The sequence below is a fragment of the Pogoniulus pusillus genome, chromosome 26 (genome assembly GCF_015220805.1).
Source record: "Pogoniulus pusillus isolate bPogPus1 chromosome 26, bPogPus1.pri, whole genome shotgun sequence".
Lineage (NCBI taxonomy): Eukaryota > Metazoa > Chordata > Aves > Piciformes > Lybiidae > Pogoniulus > Pogoniulus pusillus.
Window position 1 is genome coordinate 11,556,712 of NC_087289.1, and position 16,341 is coordinate 11,573,052.

The 16,341-nt window shown below is 49.3% G+C and overlaps 1 protein-coding gene and 1 long non-coding RNA gene across 2 annotated transcripts in view; one reads left to right on the forward strand and one right to left on the reverse strand.

Moving 5' to 3' along the window:
* LOC135186831 (uncharacterized) overlaps nucleotides 1–16,341 on the reverse strand; it is a 46,779-nt gene that overhangs the window by 12,133 nt on the left and 18,305 nt on the right. The gene's annotated exons all lie outside the window — the stretch shown is intronic.
* Nucleotides 13,918–16,341, forward strand: part of SLC7A14 (solute carrier family 7 member 14) — a 42,306-nt gene continuing 39,882 nt past the window's right edge. The window contains exon 1 of the mRNA XM_064164903.1: nucleotides 13,918–14,009. The gene's annotated coding sequence lies outside the window, so the exon portion shown is untranslated. The remainder of the gene's footprint in view (nucleotides 14,010–16,341) is intronic.

The following is a 16,341-nucleotide window of genomic DNA, read 5'->3' on the forward strand; positions in this document are numbered from 1 at the left end:
CAAAGGTAGAAGAAGAACACAGCCATTCTGTATGCTTCAAACCAACCTCACTTCCACGCTGCCACTTCTCTTTCAGTATTGCCATTACAAACAAGGCTTGGTTTGGTGCATGTCTACTGTCCACACAACTCAGTAGCAACCTTTATCAAGCTGTCAAATTGGCTTCTTTTGGTTTTCTGAGGTGCCCTTTTGCAGTCTATTCTATAAACAACAGGTTTTTAATTAAGGCTCTATAAGCAGATGGTTGACAAGAGAAGTTACCACTGGTGGCAGGTATGTACAGGGCTGTTTTGCATACCACGTTACATAGTGAAGATAAATCCCTGGAGGTGTTCAAGAAAAGACTGGGTGAGGCACTTAGTGCCATGGTCTAGTTGACTGGATAGGGTTGGGGGATAGTTTGGGCTGGATGATCTTGGAGGTCTCTTCCAACCTGGTTGATTCTATGATTCTATACTCTTATTGAGCAGCTCTACTCTGTCCTTGTGCTCCCTTCACAGAAGAGTCTCCTGGTTTTCAGCCCAGGATGGGAAGTGCACTAAGATTTCCCCCCTCCATCAGCAGCCAAACAGCCCAGTTCACAGCCACCATCACAAAAAGCTGATGGCAATTCTGCCTCTAGATTAGTGCACAAAAATTCTTTCTGGTTGGCAATGGTTGGTTGGGAAAGTCACCCAAGAGTTGCCTTCCAAGTCACATCCCACCTCCCATCCAGGAAGGTGCTCTAAGCCCAGCCCAAAGGAAAACACACCACTCCCTAGGTGCCTCCTTGTTCAGTTGGGTCTATCATAGAATCATAGAATCAACCAGGTTGGAAGAGACGTCCAAGATCATCCAGTCCAACCTAACACCCAGCCCTATCCAATCAACTAGACCATGGCACTAAGTGCCTCATCCAGGCTTTTCTTGAAGACCCCCAGGGATGGTGCCTCCCATTCCAATGGGAAATCACTCTCTCTGTGAAGAACTTCTTCCTAATATCCAGCCTAGACCTACCCTGGCACAACTTGAGACTGTGTCCCTTTGTTCTATTGCTGGTTACCTGGGAGAAGAGGCCACCCCCCACCTGGCTACAATGCCCTTTCAGGTAGTTGTAGACAGTAATAAGATCACCCCTGAGCCTCCTCTTCTCCAGGCTAAACAGGCCCAGCTCCCTCAACCTCTCCTCATAGAGGTCTCTAACCTCTCAGAAACAGTTTCTCCAGGAGAGGGCTATTGTCTCTGAGTTGCATCATCCATAGGACGCAGCAATCTGACATGATTTAGAGGACAGGAAGGAGAATATAGCACCCAGCTAAGAGGGCATGGAAAATCAAGGTGTGAGAGAACTAAATATATTGAATGAACAAACTGGAAACCAACAGTGGCAAAAATAAATGAAAATAGAAACCCTCCTTATGTTCTCAATAAAACAACTGCAGGAAACAGGATTTTTTTAACTAGGCTTTCTCCTCATTTCTGACTGCCACGCTCACCTTTAGTGCTTTTAAAGAATATAAGCTTTATAGGTAGCACATTTGTTCCTCTAAAGCTAGGCATTTGGAACTGGAAAAAAACCAGACTTACTGCAAGCTCTCACAGGCCAACATGGACCATGCTGCTGGACAAGAAGGACTCTCCACATCCTGCTGGGTCAGACTGGTTTACAGCTGTACAAGGGAAGGTTTCCTCTGCTGCTTTCCCAAGGCTTGGTTGTCCCTTACACACCTCTGCTGGGTGGTACCTGCAGCTGTGCAAAGGATCACCTCCTGATGCAACCCCTGATGCAACCTCCTGATGCAACCCCTGCTAGCACCAAGGTCACCAGCCACAGAGGGCAACCAGGTCCCTGTTTTCATGTGTGCCTCTTAGTTAAGTATTGGTCAGGCCAAAGCCTTTCTCATTGGCTTGATCTGAGAAGTTTCAGGTCAGGGCTGTTGGGCTGCAGGCTGAGAGTCTGCATGCAGCTTGTCTGCTTTTCCCCAGTGCTGCCTAGAAATGCCCCCGTGACCTCTCTGCAGAAAGCTGCCAAAGACTCAATTTGCAGAGGAGTATCTTCCCAGTCCCTTAAACTGAGCAGGAAGGGGGCTAAATTCCTCTCCATCACAACCAACTTGCTGGGAATTCACACCTCTCAGATCAGCTGCCCCATACTGATGGTGGTTTACCCAGCACAAGCTGTGGGTGGGAGGGAGGGATTGCTGTGGGATGTGGTGGACCCTCCACCGGCATGAATCAGCTCAGCTGAGCTGACTTTGGAGGCCATCAGCTGATTTCTGCCAGCCCTTCTCCTCCCTATGACTCATCCTCCTCTGAATTAAACAAAGAGCCCCCAAACTGCAGGCTGAGTCACATCTGCTTTGAAGGTGGGAGCAGGGTGGCTTTGGTGTCACCCCCTCCCTGCCTCAGGAGGGAGTGCCAGGGAGGAGGTTGTTGCTGCAGCAGTGAACCTCCAGTCAGAGCTCTAAAAATAATAGCAGGGGAAAGAAGAAAGGCCTCTGGGAACAAGACCTCCCACTCTTTTAGCCTCCTTCTGTACAGCACTTCAGTCTTCTGCTGGGACAAGGGGCAACAGGGAATGTGTCAAGCAGGAGATGCCAGTGTGCTCAGTGGTATCACAGTATCACAGTATCATCAGGGTTGGAAGAGACCTCACAGATCATCAAGTCCAACCCTTTACCACAGAGCTCAAGGCCAGACCATGGCACCAAGTGCCACATCCAATCCTGCCTTGAACAGCTCCAGGGACGGTGCCTCCACCACCTCCCTGGGCAGCCCATTCCAATGGGAAATCACTCTCTCTGTGAAGAACTTCTTCCTAATATCCAGCCTATACCTACCCTGGCACAACTTGAGACTGTGTCCCCTTGTTCTATTGCTGGTTGCCTGTAATTTAGCTTCATTTGGGGAGCTGCAAATGAACCGTTTGTTGCTCTGGGTCAACAAAACATTCAGGTTTCTTGCATAAAAAAAAAAACCAACAACAAAAACAACAAAACTAACCCAAAGCAAACAAAAAGGGAAAACACACATCCTGTAAAGCCAGCCTTGCTTGTTCACTGTCCCTGTCTCTGAGCACCAGCTGGTGGAGATCGATCTGGGACACCCAGCAGCGGCCAGTGACGCTCCGCAGCAACTGTGTCAAAGCATAGAATCCTGGGAACAGCTTGGGTTGGAAGGGACCTTTCAAGGTCATTTTTAGTCCAACTCCCCTGCAGTGAGCAGAGACATCTTCAACCAGAACAGGATGCTCAGTGCCCCATCCAGCCTGCTCTTGAATGTTTCCAGGAGTGGGGCTTCTCTGGGCGCTTGTGCCAGTGTTTCACCACAGTCAGTGGGGAAAAAAATCTTCCTCCTGCCTAGACCTCTCCTCTCTTAGTTTAAAACCATCTCCATCCTGAACTGCCACAACAGGGGCCCTGCTGAATCATAGAATCAACCAGGTTGGAAGAGACCTCCAAGATCATCCAGTCCGACCTATCACCCAGCCCTATCCAGTCAACCAGACCATGGCACTAAGTGCCTCATCCAGGCTTTGCTTGAAGACCCCCAGGGATGGTGCCTCCACCACCTCCCTGGGCAGCCCATTCCAATGGGAAATCACTGTCCCAGGTATTGAAAGGCCATAATAAGGTCAGTGTTTCACCACAGTCACTGGGACAAAATTCTTTCTCCTATCCAGACCTCCCCTCTCTGAGTTTAAAACCATCTCCATCCTGAACTGCCACAACAGGGGCCCTGCTGAAAGACTGTCCCAGGTATTGAAAGGCCATAATAAGGTCAGTGTTTCACCATAGTCACTGGGACAAAATTCTTTCTCCTATCTAGACCTCCCCTCTCTTAGTTTAAAAGCATCTCCATCCTGAACTGCCACAACAGGGGCCCTGCTGAAAGACTGTCCCAGGTATTGAAAGGCCATAATAAGGTCAGTGTTTCACCACAGTCACTGGGAAAAAAATTCTTCCTCCTATCCAGACCTCCCCTCTCTAAGTTTAAAGCCATCCTTACCTTGTACTGCCACAACAGGCCCTGCTAAAAGTCTGTCCCAGGTATTGAAAGGTCATAATAAGGTCTGCCACCTCTAAGCTAGTGTCCAGAAGGAAAAGGGAAATAACCCTGCTGGACAGATAATTCCAGACCAGACAGTGCAAAGAGTGAAGCACTCAGCAAACCCATCTCTTCCTGCATCCCTCCCTGTATGCTTCCACACCAGAAACCTCATCAAAGCCCAGGAGAAATGTGCTTTATGCTTTGGTGTGGACGTAGGAGGATGGAAATTATGCCCAGGCATGCACATCCAGAATGTGTTTAAGAAGCTGGTGCTGCTGGGCACTGCCTGCCCCACGTGTGGCAGGTGGTGCTTCTCAGTGAACAGGAAAGGAAGGTGGGATCTCAAGCTGGGTGAAGGCTGTTTGTGCACAGGTTAGTCAGCACAGGCTGGGAGGAGGGGTTAAGTATCTGTTGGACATTATATATAATATGTGCTATCCTACAGCAACTCTCCTTACTCCTGCCTGTGTAACAAAAACAGCCCAGGAAATTACCCAGCACTAAAATTAGCAGCCAAGGCTCCATTCAGAACTCAGACTAGAAATAATCCTGTATCAGCAGCACAATAAAGTTGTTAATAGAAGACCAAATTTAATTTCTCCTTCCAGCATATTGATTTTAATCCTTTCCGCTGCCATCGGTGTCCCCTTCCTCCTGCCTGAGCTCAGCCCTGCTCTGGGGCTGTGTCTGGAAAGGCACTGGGAAGCAATGACAGCCCAGCAGGTCCCCACTGTCCCCTGAGGTGACCAGTGCCACCACACAAGAGCTGCTTGTGGGTCAGCAGCAGCTGGATGCCATTTCCACAGAGCACAGAGCAGCTTTCCCGCAGCCTCTTCAGCAGGAAGGACTCTGGGGCCAGCCCCACTTATCAGGGCTGCAGAAAAGCTAGAGCTGCAGAAAAGCTAGAGCTGCACCCATCAGCTCAGCACCTCTGCTCATCAGTGCAAAGGGGATGGCAACAAGAGACTGGGGGTTAAACCCATTTTCAGTAGGCCAGTGGGAAAACACTGAAGCATTAGCATTTTTTAATTGCTTGTGATCCTGTGCTCGCAAGAGATGCTGCTGAACACTAACCAGAGGGCTTTTTCCTCCTTCCCTTTGAAGTGCTACACAATTCCTTTGCTGCTTAGATTTGTTTGCTTGCTTTTCATTCTCCTGCATAGTTAAAATCTACCTACCATTAGCTTTGCCCACGCTGCCACGTGTCCTGAGCTTGGCTGGGGCACTCGAGGTCCCTGTTGTCCCCAGGGAAAGGTGTTGAGCTGAGGCACAGCTCCTTTCCATGCAGCAAGCTTGTGGCTGTGCCAAAAGGCACCTCAAATGTTGTATTTTCCACAGGCCAAGCCAAACACAAGACTATGGGTGAGAGCAACCACAGCCAGTGGATCTGGAATGTAAATGCCCTCTCCAGTACTGGGTGGTGAGGACCACTGAAGACTTACACCCTCCTGGAGGAGCTAGAGGTGGAGGGGGATAAAAGAGGGCAGCTTTCCCTTGCTTACAGGGATCATTTTGTAACCAGGAGTTATCTATTGCTTCCAATGCTTCAAAGTCCTTGCTTGTGTCTCCTCTCATAAATCAAGAAGGTAAACACAGAGCAGTGATTGCCAGGGTCTGTTGGGGTTTCTGAGCAGTGGTTGGGCTGATGATGCTACATGTGGACAGAGAGGACACAGCCCAGCATTAATCTGTTTTGTCTAATTGATCTGTTTGTTTCCCTTTTGCTGACTGGATACATTATGGAATTACTCATTCAGTTCTCCTGGGTTTATAGGCTGGATGTTAGGAGGAAGTTGTTGGCAGAGAGAGTGATTGGCATTGGAATGGGCTGCCCAGGGAGGTGGTGGAGTCGCTGTCCCTGGAGGTGTCCAAGCAAAGCCTGGATGAGGCACTTAGTGCCATGGTCTGGTTGATTGGATAGGGCTGGGTGCTAGGTTGGACTGAATGATCTTGGAGCTCTCTTCCAACCTGGTTGATTCTATGATTTTACTGTACCCAAAAGCAGGGAATAAAGCAAAAGTCATCCTTTTATCTCATAATCCACACAGAGGAGACAGCTCCAGCTCCTTCCTTAGCACTCATTTCCAGCTCTGTACACCACTGGTTTCATGAGACTGAAAACATCACCTCAGATTAGGTAAACCTTTCCAAAAAGCCATTAACTCCTCTGTGGAAAAGCCCAGTGGATTTTTCCATGAGATGTGATTTCTAAAAGCTTGTCTTTATCAATGTGCAAACTTAAGGGCCAGGGAAATAACAATAAATGTGGGGAGGGGAGGAAAAAATAGAGTGAAACACATCAACCTAAACAAGATTCAGTTCATGTGCAGTCCACCTGATTTCAAGAGCCACCTCATGTCTGCACCTGGCCCACTCCAAACCCCATTCCTCAAAATGTCTATTTTTTGGGCTGAATTAGAAGCAATTCCATCATCTGGTTTGCATTCTGGATCAACCTTTTCATTTTCTGCCTACACCCTAGTGCAAAACCCCTTCCATTTTCCTCAACTTGCCAATCCTTTCCCTGTGTTGTAAGAGCAGAATCTCTTTTTCCCATCCTAGCTGGCACATCAGTGATGAAAACCACACTGCCCTAACATCCTCCCCCAGCACCGCAGAAGCTTTCTTGAAACCTATTTACTGCTAGGCTGTGCATATTAATGTCTTGTCTTATTTGCATCAACAAACAGAAAGGAGGCTATTTTAAGCCCCTAGAACATACACAAACTAGCAGAAAACCCAAGGTGCATTTTCTACAGAGGCCACCTGCTTGATGTTTTGTCTTCTGTATTCATTTCAGAGCGCCCGTGGGGTACTCTTACGGACAGCATTCCCTCAGGCATCCAAGGAAGGTTGGTAAAGGATGCCCCATGCCATGCCGTGGTGGTTTGGGTGTTACCCACCCCCCTGACTTTGGAAATCACCCAGACTAGACTCAGCTGGCTCTGGAAATTGAATGAAGCTTATATTTACAGCTTAGCACAGTATAGGGGCAGATATTTACAGTATATATGCAGCTATATACAGAGAAGTACAAGGTAAAAGGTAATGCAGGCACACAACAGCCCTCCCAGAAACCTGAGTCCCCAGGAGGGGCTCCCAACCGCCCTTCCACCTTCTCCCACCCCTCAACCTTACCCCAAACATTGCCTTGCTCCCCAAGGAAGAATGAAGGGTTGGCCAAGGGGGTTAGGAAGTAAGTGGATTAATCAGAGAGATGGTAGGTAAGGTTAGAGAGAAAATGCAGCTCAAAGCCCAGGCAGCGCCCAAATGCCTTATCTATGTTTTTACTCTTGTTCTTATACATCTCAGCAAGCCTGTGAGTGAAGTAGACATCACCATTGTTTCTCTTTCACAGCCTGTAATCTAGTTCTCACCTAAACATTCTAGCTAGCTTCAAACTAGCACACGTGCCCCAGCACATGGTAAAGCTATCACACCAGCAGCCACATGAGCAGTTCGTAAGTGAGCTGGGACCCTGCTCACTGATAAGGATATAATGAATACCAAATTAAAACCTAAACCTGGGCTACCACGGGCTACGATCTTATCACCCTGCCCTGAAAGCTGAGCTGCAGCAGGCCCTGCGGTTCTTGGACAGGTCGTTTCAACTAATATGCTGCAAGTAATTCAATCCCTGCTGCTCTGCTCTTTCAAGCAGCCCTCAGCCAAGGCTGCATTACGATATTAAATCCACAGTGACTTCAGAGGTGTAGGTTTTGGCTCATCGTCCTTCAGCTGAGATACAGAATAGGCTAAGCAGACCTAGAATGACCTGAGGGCTGCGTGTCAGGAAGGGGGACAGGCTCTGCTCACTTGCTCCCTGGGATAGGACAAGGAGCAATGGATGGAAGCTGCAGCACAGGAGGTTGCACCTCAACACAAGGGGGAAATTCTTTACTGTAAGGGTCACAGAACACTGGAACAGGTTCCCCAGAGGGACTGTGGAATCTCCTTCTCTGGAGACTTTCAAGGCCCATCTGGATGCATTCCTCTGTGGCCTGAGGTAGATTGTATGGTCTTGCTCTGGCAAAGGGTTTGGAGTTATGATCATAGAATCAACCAGGTTGGAAGAGACCTCCAAGAGCATCCTGTCCAACCTAGCACCCAGCCCTAGCCAATCAGCCAGACCATGGCACTAAGTGCCCCATGCAGGCTTTGCTTGAACACCTCCAGGGACGGCGACTCCACCACCTCCCTGGGCAGCCCATTCCAATGCCATCACTCCCTATGCCTATACCTCCCCCAACACAATCTGAGACTGTGTCCCCTTGTTCTGTTGCTAATGATCTCTTTGGGTGCCTTCCAACCCCTGACATTCTGTGATCCTGTAACCTCACTGAAGTATCTTGGCTGAGCTTCAGCTTTTGGTCCAAGGGAAATTGCACAACCGTTTCATCAGGATAACATCTTTGCCTTCAGCGCTGACCCTCCCCAATACTTCCCTTTGGCTTTAGCAATGAGAAATCATTGTGGATTAGTAGATCAATAGGAACTTCAATGACAACAAACTATTAGATCGATATGGTCCTCTTTTGTTCTGCAGTGCCACCAGTTTCAGAGCAGACATGCAGCGCTCTCCTGCTGAATAGCTGATGCTCCTCAGCTTCAGCCTGGGGGACGTTCCCAAACCTTCCCTTCCCTGTCAGGCCTGCTCCTGGGGCAGCAGTGGGTATTCTGGACACGCAAAAAGCTACACTTTCATGGAAAACAAACAACAGACAATAAAGCCTCTTCTTTGCATGCAAAGCAAATGCCCTCACACAAACAGCAGCCTCCCTCCAAAGCCCATTGTTAGCAGCAAGATGGATAACTCAAGCTGGTGTTTAAAATGCCCAAGAAATATTCTCATCATCTGCTTTTTTTTTTTTTTTCCCCACCACCCTCAGAAGAAAAAAAAGGAAAAACAAATTATGGATTTTCTTTTGTATTCAGGCAGAAACAGTTTGGTCTCTGGGTAAAATTTGGCAACTAAATGCTGAAAGACTCTGAAGACCACTCATTTAACCTGCCTCGCTCAGTAGGAGCAAGCTATTTCTGCACAAACCCAAAACAAGTGATGTGGCTTAATGCTGCTTTTCCTGAGGACAACAAAATCAGCATCTCCTGTGCATGGGCAGACCTGTCACTGTGGTGAGTCACAGTGAGCATAGATGGCTTGTAAATGCTCCCCAGCTCTGTGCAACACTGGAGCTTCCACTGACCACCCAGAGCCTGGCTCTGCCAGCAAGATGCAGGCAATAAGGAGATGAAACAAGTTCAGGATAGCAACCCTGAGAGACAAAAGGAGAAAGAGATGGAGATCGAGCACAGCCTGGTGTGTGCAATGTCACAGCAGAATAAGTCAGCCCCGCAGCAGCTTCTCAGAAGAAGCAGCCCTCTGGCAACGCTTCTTGCCTGCCCCCTGCTCGTTGCAAGTGAACCTCTTGCCAAAGCCTGGCCCTCAAGGCACGACCACATTTTTAACATCACTTACAGCACCTGCAGCTACAGCAAAGGAAAAATGTTCTCTCGAGCACTTCACTGGAGGAGTAAGTTTCTGCCTAAAACTATCCCAGCATGGCTGCTGCTTGAACCACAGCTTCACTGAGATGAGCAGATGGCAAAGCCAAGCAATTCTCTTCAGCTTCAGAGGTAACTCTTCACTGGGCACAGGAGTGGTGGCAAACACTATGACCCACTGCTTTGGAGTAATCCCTGAACCGCCAGGTCAGGGCTGGCAGATACAAACTACACATTGCACACCACATCAAACCCAACATGGCTGGCTCTCTTTTGGAGAGCTTAAAGGCATCAAACAAGTACTGCTTTTCTGGAGGTGGAAGTCAAACTCATGCCTAACACAGCCAGAGATGTTACTCTGTGGTAACTCTGCATCCAGAGTCTTGTCCAGCCAACAGGTTCATCGGACATCCTTGTACTGGGTATCATTTTTGTGCTATGATAACTTCAGAGTCATAGACCATTTCAGAATCATAATTTCTGTTAATTTCACAATCACAGAATTGTTTAGGTTGGGAAAGAACTTTATGATCATATAATCCAACCATTACAGGATAGATAACTAATCATAAAATAGCTGAGGTTGGAAGGGACCTTGGAGATCATCTGCTCCAACCTCCCTGCCGTGGGCAGGGATGCTTCTCAGCTAGACTTGGTTGCTCAAGATCTTATCCAACCTGGCCATGGGCACCTCCACGAAGGGGACACTCACAGCTTCTCTGGGCAACCTACTCCACAGTCTGACCATCCTTGTACTGAAGAATTTCTTCCTACAATCAAAACAAAGACCAAGTTCTGCCACCAGCTGCACCCCTCTTGCTTTATCTGCAGTTCAGAAGAGCACTCAGCACAGCAGGAACTGATACTCAACAATGTATCAAGTTTTGCTTGATCAAGACATAATCATCACAGCATCTGTGGTGTGACCTGGATGGACAGGTCACACCAGCTATACAGTAGCCCAAAATATTAATGTTATTCTACAGGATGAAGAAAATGAGAAGGCAATGCACACTCATCTGCCTGCTTTTGTTCTTAGAAGCCATCTTCTCTGGATAAGAAAAAAATAGTGTGTGGTACTTTAAATAACACAGCAGCCTCCAAACACTGAATCATTTAATCCACTCTTGCCCAGCCTCCCCCAAAGGCATGTCTGCAACCCTTGGTCCAGCATGGGAAGGGGAGCTCCACCAGGACTGCAGGTCCTTGTCCCTGAAGTGAAGTGACCCCATGTGTATCCTCACCCTATGAAGCCCTCAGGCCCATCACACAGGTCTTTGTATGCCTGTGGCAGAGGTTAATGCAGCTGTTTTGGTGCCAGTGAAAGCTCCCCTTTGAGGACAGTGACAACACAACCAAAAGCATCGTTTCTTTTGCAGACACCAGCGAGAGCCTCCAGCTAGCAGAGAGGCCACAGCTCATGCTGAGCCAGACTTGGGCTGTATGGTTGCATATAGCTTTGAAAGGCATTTCTGTAATTGCCCATCATCCTCTCTCTATCTGAGCAGGGCATGTGTCTCATGGATGCTTTACCAACTCCTCCATTCAGCCTGGCTATGGAGAAAGAAGAAGATATGGAGTAAGAAAAAAAGGAGGCTATGAGACATCTTGGCTGGATGAAATCAAATGGCAAAGCATCCTTGATCTTCTTCATGCTGGGGATTTATCCCAATTTCTACTTATCCCCACACACCACTGAGATTCCCTTCCCATGTTGGGTGGAAGTGCTTTGATGGTCTATGAGAAACACTCACATGGCTGTTTTCTTTTAGCCCATACAAGATGCTGCTTAGCAGGGCAGAGTAACCCTTTCCATTGCCCCAACTGCACTGCAGACAAGTAACTAACTAATGAAGAGCGTGTCTCTCTCCATCTGTCCAGCTGAATTGCCCCAGCAAGGTCAAGATCCCTTACAGCATGTAGAGACATTCCCTCACCCAAAGAAACTCTGCCACAGAAGCATTATTGTGTGCTTGGCAGCTGTGGGAAATATCACCCAAATCTGAGGGGGATCTCGCTGTTGAGACCTGTCTAGAGAGTGTCTTGACCTCATCCATTTCTTTATCCAGGTGACAGACTTGTGTTTAATCAACTTGAAGAGCACCATTAGAGGTGCAGCTATAAAAAATTTGTCTTCCTGTAAGGCTGGAAGTTACAAACCTCATGAGAACAGTGCAAGGATTAACGAAAAGGAGCTTAACCGAGCCCCTGACAAAACATTTTCTGCTCAAGGTGATGGGAGGTTGTTTCAGGTGGGTAATGGTAGGTACCACTGGATAAAAGAGAAGAAGTTGGGGGGAGGGGAAGCAATCAATGGCTGCAAACAATGTCTGCAAAACTATTATAGAGCAAAGTCTGCTGGATCAAGAGGTCTGACTAACAGAGGGAAAAGTGGAAGACAGGGGTGATATGGTGGTGCCACACAATGACTTGTACGAATTTGGGTGCTACAGGTATTTGTCAAAAGAACACAAATGCCTCCCCTCTGCTGATACCAAATCAAGCTGCAACAGGTCAGATGCGCCAACAGCACCAGCCTGCAGGTCAGCCTTCAGGGTGTGCAGTCCTGCACCAGCCTCAAGAAGTAAATGTGTCTCAAATGACCCCAGATCTGCACACACAGGTAAGTCCTATTAAAACATGGCCATGCCGACCATGGTTTCAGAAGGACTCCTCCCACATCCTTTACTCACAAAGGAGTTGGATGTGAGTGTGAAAGGCTGGTGATGCTGTCAGCTAGAGTCCACCACAGTGCTGCAAAACAAGATGCAATAGTAAATGGAGAAGCTTTCCTCTTTTGCTCAGACTTAGTCAAAGGGAAGCTCCCCAGAACAGCCATCCACAGCTGCGTCTAGTGTCCCCGGACTGAACAAAAGCAGCTGGGGGAAGCCAGTAAATGAGAAGAGAAACAACCAAAGAGGGAGCATGGGGACTACAGACAGGGATGGGAGAGCAGCTGCAGCTCTTTCAGGCAATCGAAGAATAAGGGAAAGAATAAAACCAGCCGTTTCAGAACTGCTGAGGAGGGTAATCAGCTTGCTGCACTTTGGCTTCAGAGAGTTTTTTTCTGCTGTGTGCTGTGATGTGTGCAGCAGAAAGGGAATGGAGCATTGTGTCATCCCGTGATACACCTTCTGCTGACCAGCAGTAACCTGGAAGAGGGCTTTTCTGTTCTTGTCTGTGAAAAGAAGGGCTGCAAAGAGATTGCTGGGGGGTGGGGGGAAAAGAGGGGGTAAAGCTAGAATGGAAAGAGGAAGGAGTCTGGTAACAAACTGGGATAATTATGGCACTCATCTAGAAAGTCACAGAAAAATACCACAGAAATCAAGGCTGGAAAGGAAATCAAAGCCTAAAGACAGGATTGTGGACATCCTAGCTAGGTTTATCTGTCCACTGTTGATGTCTGCAGGTCCACAGAAGGTCACTGCCATCAACGCATTTCCTGTCAGGGTCACTTACATGAGGCAAGCATCAGCTTCCTGAACTGGACCAAAGGATAACATCTCTCATCTTTACCAGCAGCCACATATTTCAGTGTTTAGGGAATGAGGCACATCTCACTTCTGAGGCTGAGCCTTGTTAGAGGCTATAGCATGAAGGTGTAACAGAGACCAAAATCTGAACCTCATCAGATGCCCTTGGAAATTAAATCATTTGGGATTTGATGTCAAGATGGTATAAATACAGGTACAGGGAGTGTTTCTAGAGGGAACCACACAGCAGAACCCAAGAAATAAAAGTGCAATAGGGAATAATCTTGCACATGAATCACACCTACCCCCAGCTATGGATCTAAAATATATCCTGTGCCTGATGTCTAACTCCTCCCAGCCAGGCCATGCAGAGGGATGGACAGCACTGCACACTGCAGTACGTAAGGCATTACTTTAGTCCTAATTCTGCCTGTTCCGGGATTACAGTATTAGCACCCAAATCTCACTGTGCGGCTCAAGGGAAAAATAAAAGAGGAGTTCCCTTCATCCCTGAGGTATCCTCATGTTTCCCACCCTCTGCCCATGGTGCGTGGAAAAGCCTGCTCTGCAGGAGGCAGCCAGGAGAATTCTTTTTCAGTCAGTTTTAGGGAATGATGCCTGCAGCCCACAAGACACCCCGGCAGGCAAAGAGGATTCGATGGGTGGGGGACGAGACCGTGGGGGTGGCAGCCCCGCGCAGGGGTGGCTCCTGGGACCCGCTCGTCTCGACCCGCGGGTACTGGCGGGCGGTCACATGCGGCAGGCGGGGAGAGTGCAGAGAGGGAAGCGCTGAATAATTGAGGAGCTGCAGCGCCCTCCTCCCTCCATCCATCCCTCCCTCCTTCCATCCCTCCTCCCTCTGCCTTGCGTGCACGGCCGGGAGCCGGGGCCGGCGGTGCCCAGCGCAGCCCCCCCCGCCGCCGCAGCAGTGCAGCCGCCCCCGCCGGGGTGCGCGCCCGGGGCCGCTTCGCACCATCGCCCGCTCGCTGCCCTCCGCGCCCGGCGGTGAGTGCCCCGCGGCTCCGGGGAGGAGAAGGGAACCGGGATGGAGGGAGGGGAAAGGGGTGGAAGGAAGCAGGGTAACGGAAGGCGCTTCCCCGCGCTGCCGCCTCTCTGCGCGGGGGAGCGGGCGGGAACCTCTCGGGGTGCGGGGAGAGGTCTGGCCCCGCGCCCCGCAGGGAAGAGAAGAGCAGCCGCAGAACACCTCCCGCTCCAAGCACACGGGGCCGGAGCAGCAAGGGAAGCATCCCGGCTCCTCCGGGCCACGGGGGACTCCAGCGCGCTTGGGCGTCCCCTTGCCCAGGGCAGGCTGCGGCCCCATGCCAGGGCACTGCCCGGAAGGGCGGAGGTGAGGGGCGCCAGGGCTGATAGGGAGCGGGGACAAATGCGATAAGAGGAGACACAGTGGGTGGCCTGACCGAAGCGACTGCTTCGGCTACAGGTTACGGCGCAAAACACGGTAGGGAAAGGTCGGGAAGCTGCGGGCGAGGGGGGGCAAGGGGCAGAGAAGAAATGGGAGCAGAAGAGACATCGAGGAGGAGGGAGCAAGGACAGTCTGGACCCGCCGTGGGGAGCTGGTGGCCGTCCCGGGTCACGCGTGGGGCCGGGCGGGCGCTGTCCGCGGTGCTGAAGCCCCGACGGGGCGGTCCCGAGCAGCCCCCGCCGGGCCACGCACACGGAGCCGACTGACGGCTCCGTCCTCCCGCCGGCGCCTGCAAAACTCCCTCTGACTTAGATCCTGGTAATGGAGTTAGCTTCCTCTTTACGTCACCCTCGGCTCGCTGCTGTTTATTGATTCCACACGGGTATTTTCGAACTGCCTGCACCCATCCGCCTGCCCGCCCCGGCCCCGGGTAGGTGTGCTTCAGCATCACCCTCTTCCAAAGCCTCTTTTCTCAGAATTGCTTTCCACTTCGGGGTTTGTGGCCTATTAAACGCTGGTTTATGCAGACCGACTTACTCTGATACAGGCTGTAGAGGCAGAGCTCCAATATAGGTCTTCCACATCAATACAAGCTCTGGGGAGGAGCAGTAGAAAGCAACATTAATCTGATCGACCCCAGAGTAGACTCCTGGCTCAAAAGGGCCATGTTTGATTTAATCTAGCACATTAACTAATTAATTTTCCCAGTGTCCCTAAGTAGTAGGCAAGTACATTTTAGCATGCCAAGGCATTTGTTTAATTGCCCAAAAACTGTCATGAGGCTGAAAGTCTGATTGCTAGAGATATTTACATGAATTTGTTTTATTGCTACACATTGCTAAGGCAGACTTACCATAGCTGAACGACATATCGTAAACAAACAAACCCAAACAAGCCAGAAACAACACCAGAGTGAAAAGATACCTAGATTAAGCTAATTATCTGTTCTTTAAGTGTTCTGCTCCATAGGGAATGCTTGTTGCATGAGAACAGAGAAGAGAGGGGCTCTTGCAGAGCCTCAAAGCCCAAGTGCTATCTCTCATTTTCTTCTGTCAAAGGTGCTGCACTTTGCCAGCAAAACAGAGACTGATGTGTAGTGAACGATGCTGAGAAAGAATCTTGGGTCCTCTCAAAGTAAGTCAAATACACAGTATGCATCTGAGAAGACAGGATGGAAGCAGTACCTGCAATAGCACAAACTGTTAAACAAGGCCATGGGGAAAAGAAACAAAGCCTTATTCAGTTGCTGCTCAGTAAGAGGAGACATAGGAAAGAAATTCTACCTCAGCCCTTGGAAACTGAGACTGCTAGAATACAGCAGACATAAACAAAAATGGCAATAAAATTATAAGGAAAAAAATAGGAAGGAAACAATAGAGAAAGAAAAGCCAAAGCTTGTCAAGGGCCTGAGAAAAGCTCTTACAATAGGGGGACTGCAGCACCTGGGGAACTCACTTCATTAAAAAGAAGGGTGGGAGGTGACTTGGTCCTTGAATTTAGGAGCCTCTACAGAAAGAAATTACCAGGCACTGAGTTATTCCTCCATCTGCCAAAGAGAGGAACAACATGAACTAGCAGCGAGCCACTAAAGCCAAAACATTCTGATTCAAGTGCAGGATCACATTCTTGAACAGTGGAAGGCTGATGACCTGATGAAGGAGCTATCAGAAAACCTGCTGGATTCTCCATCTGTGTATGTCAAGACTTGGTACCCTCCTAAAAGATGCAACTTAGCCAGAGCAAGTTATTGGGCTCCCTGCAGGAGTAATTGCCTGGAAGGTAATGGCCTGTGGTTCAGTCAAAATGAACTCGGTGGACTTAACGGTGCCTTTGATCTGTAACTCCCCAAATGAGGCATAAAGATGTACAACTTTACTCCCAGGTGCCCCAGCCTCCCCTCCAGGCAGGTGGGAT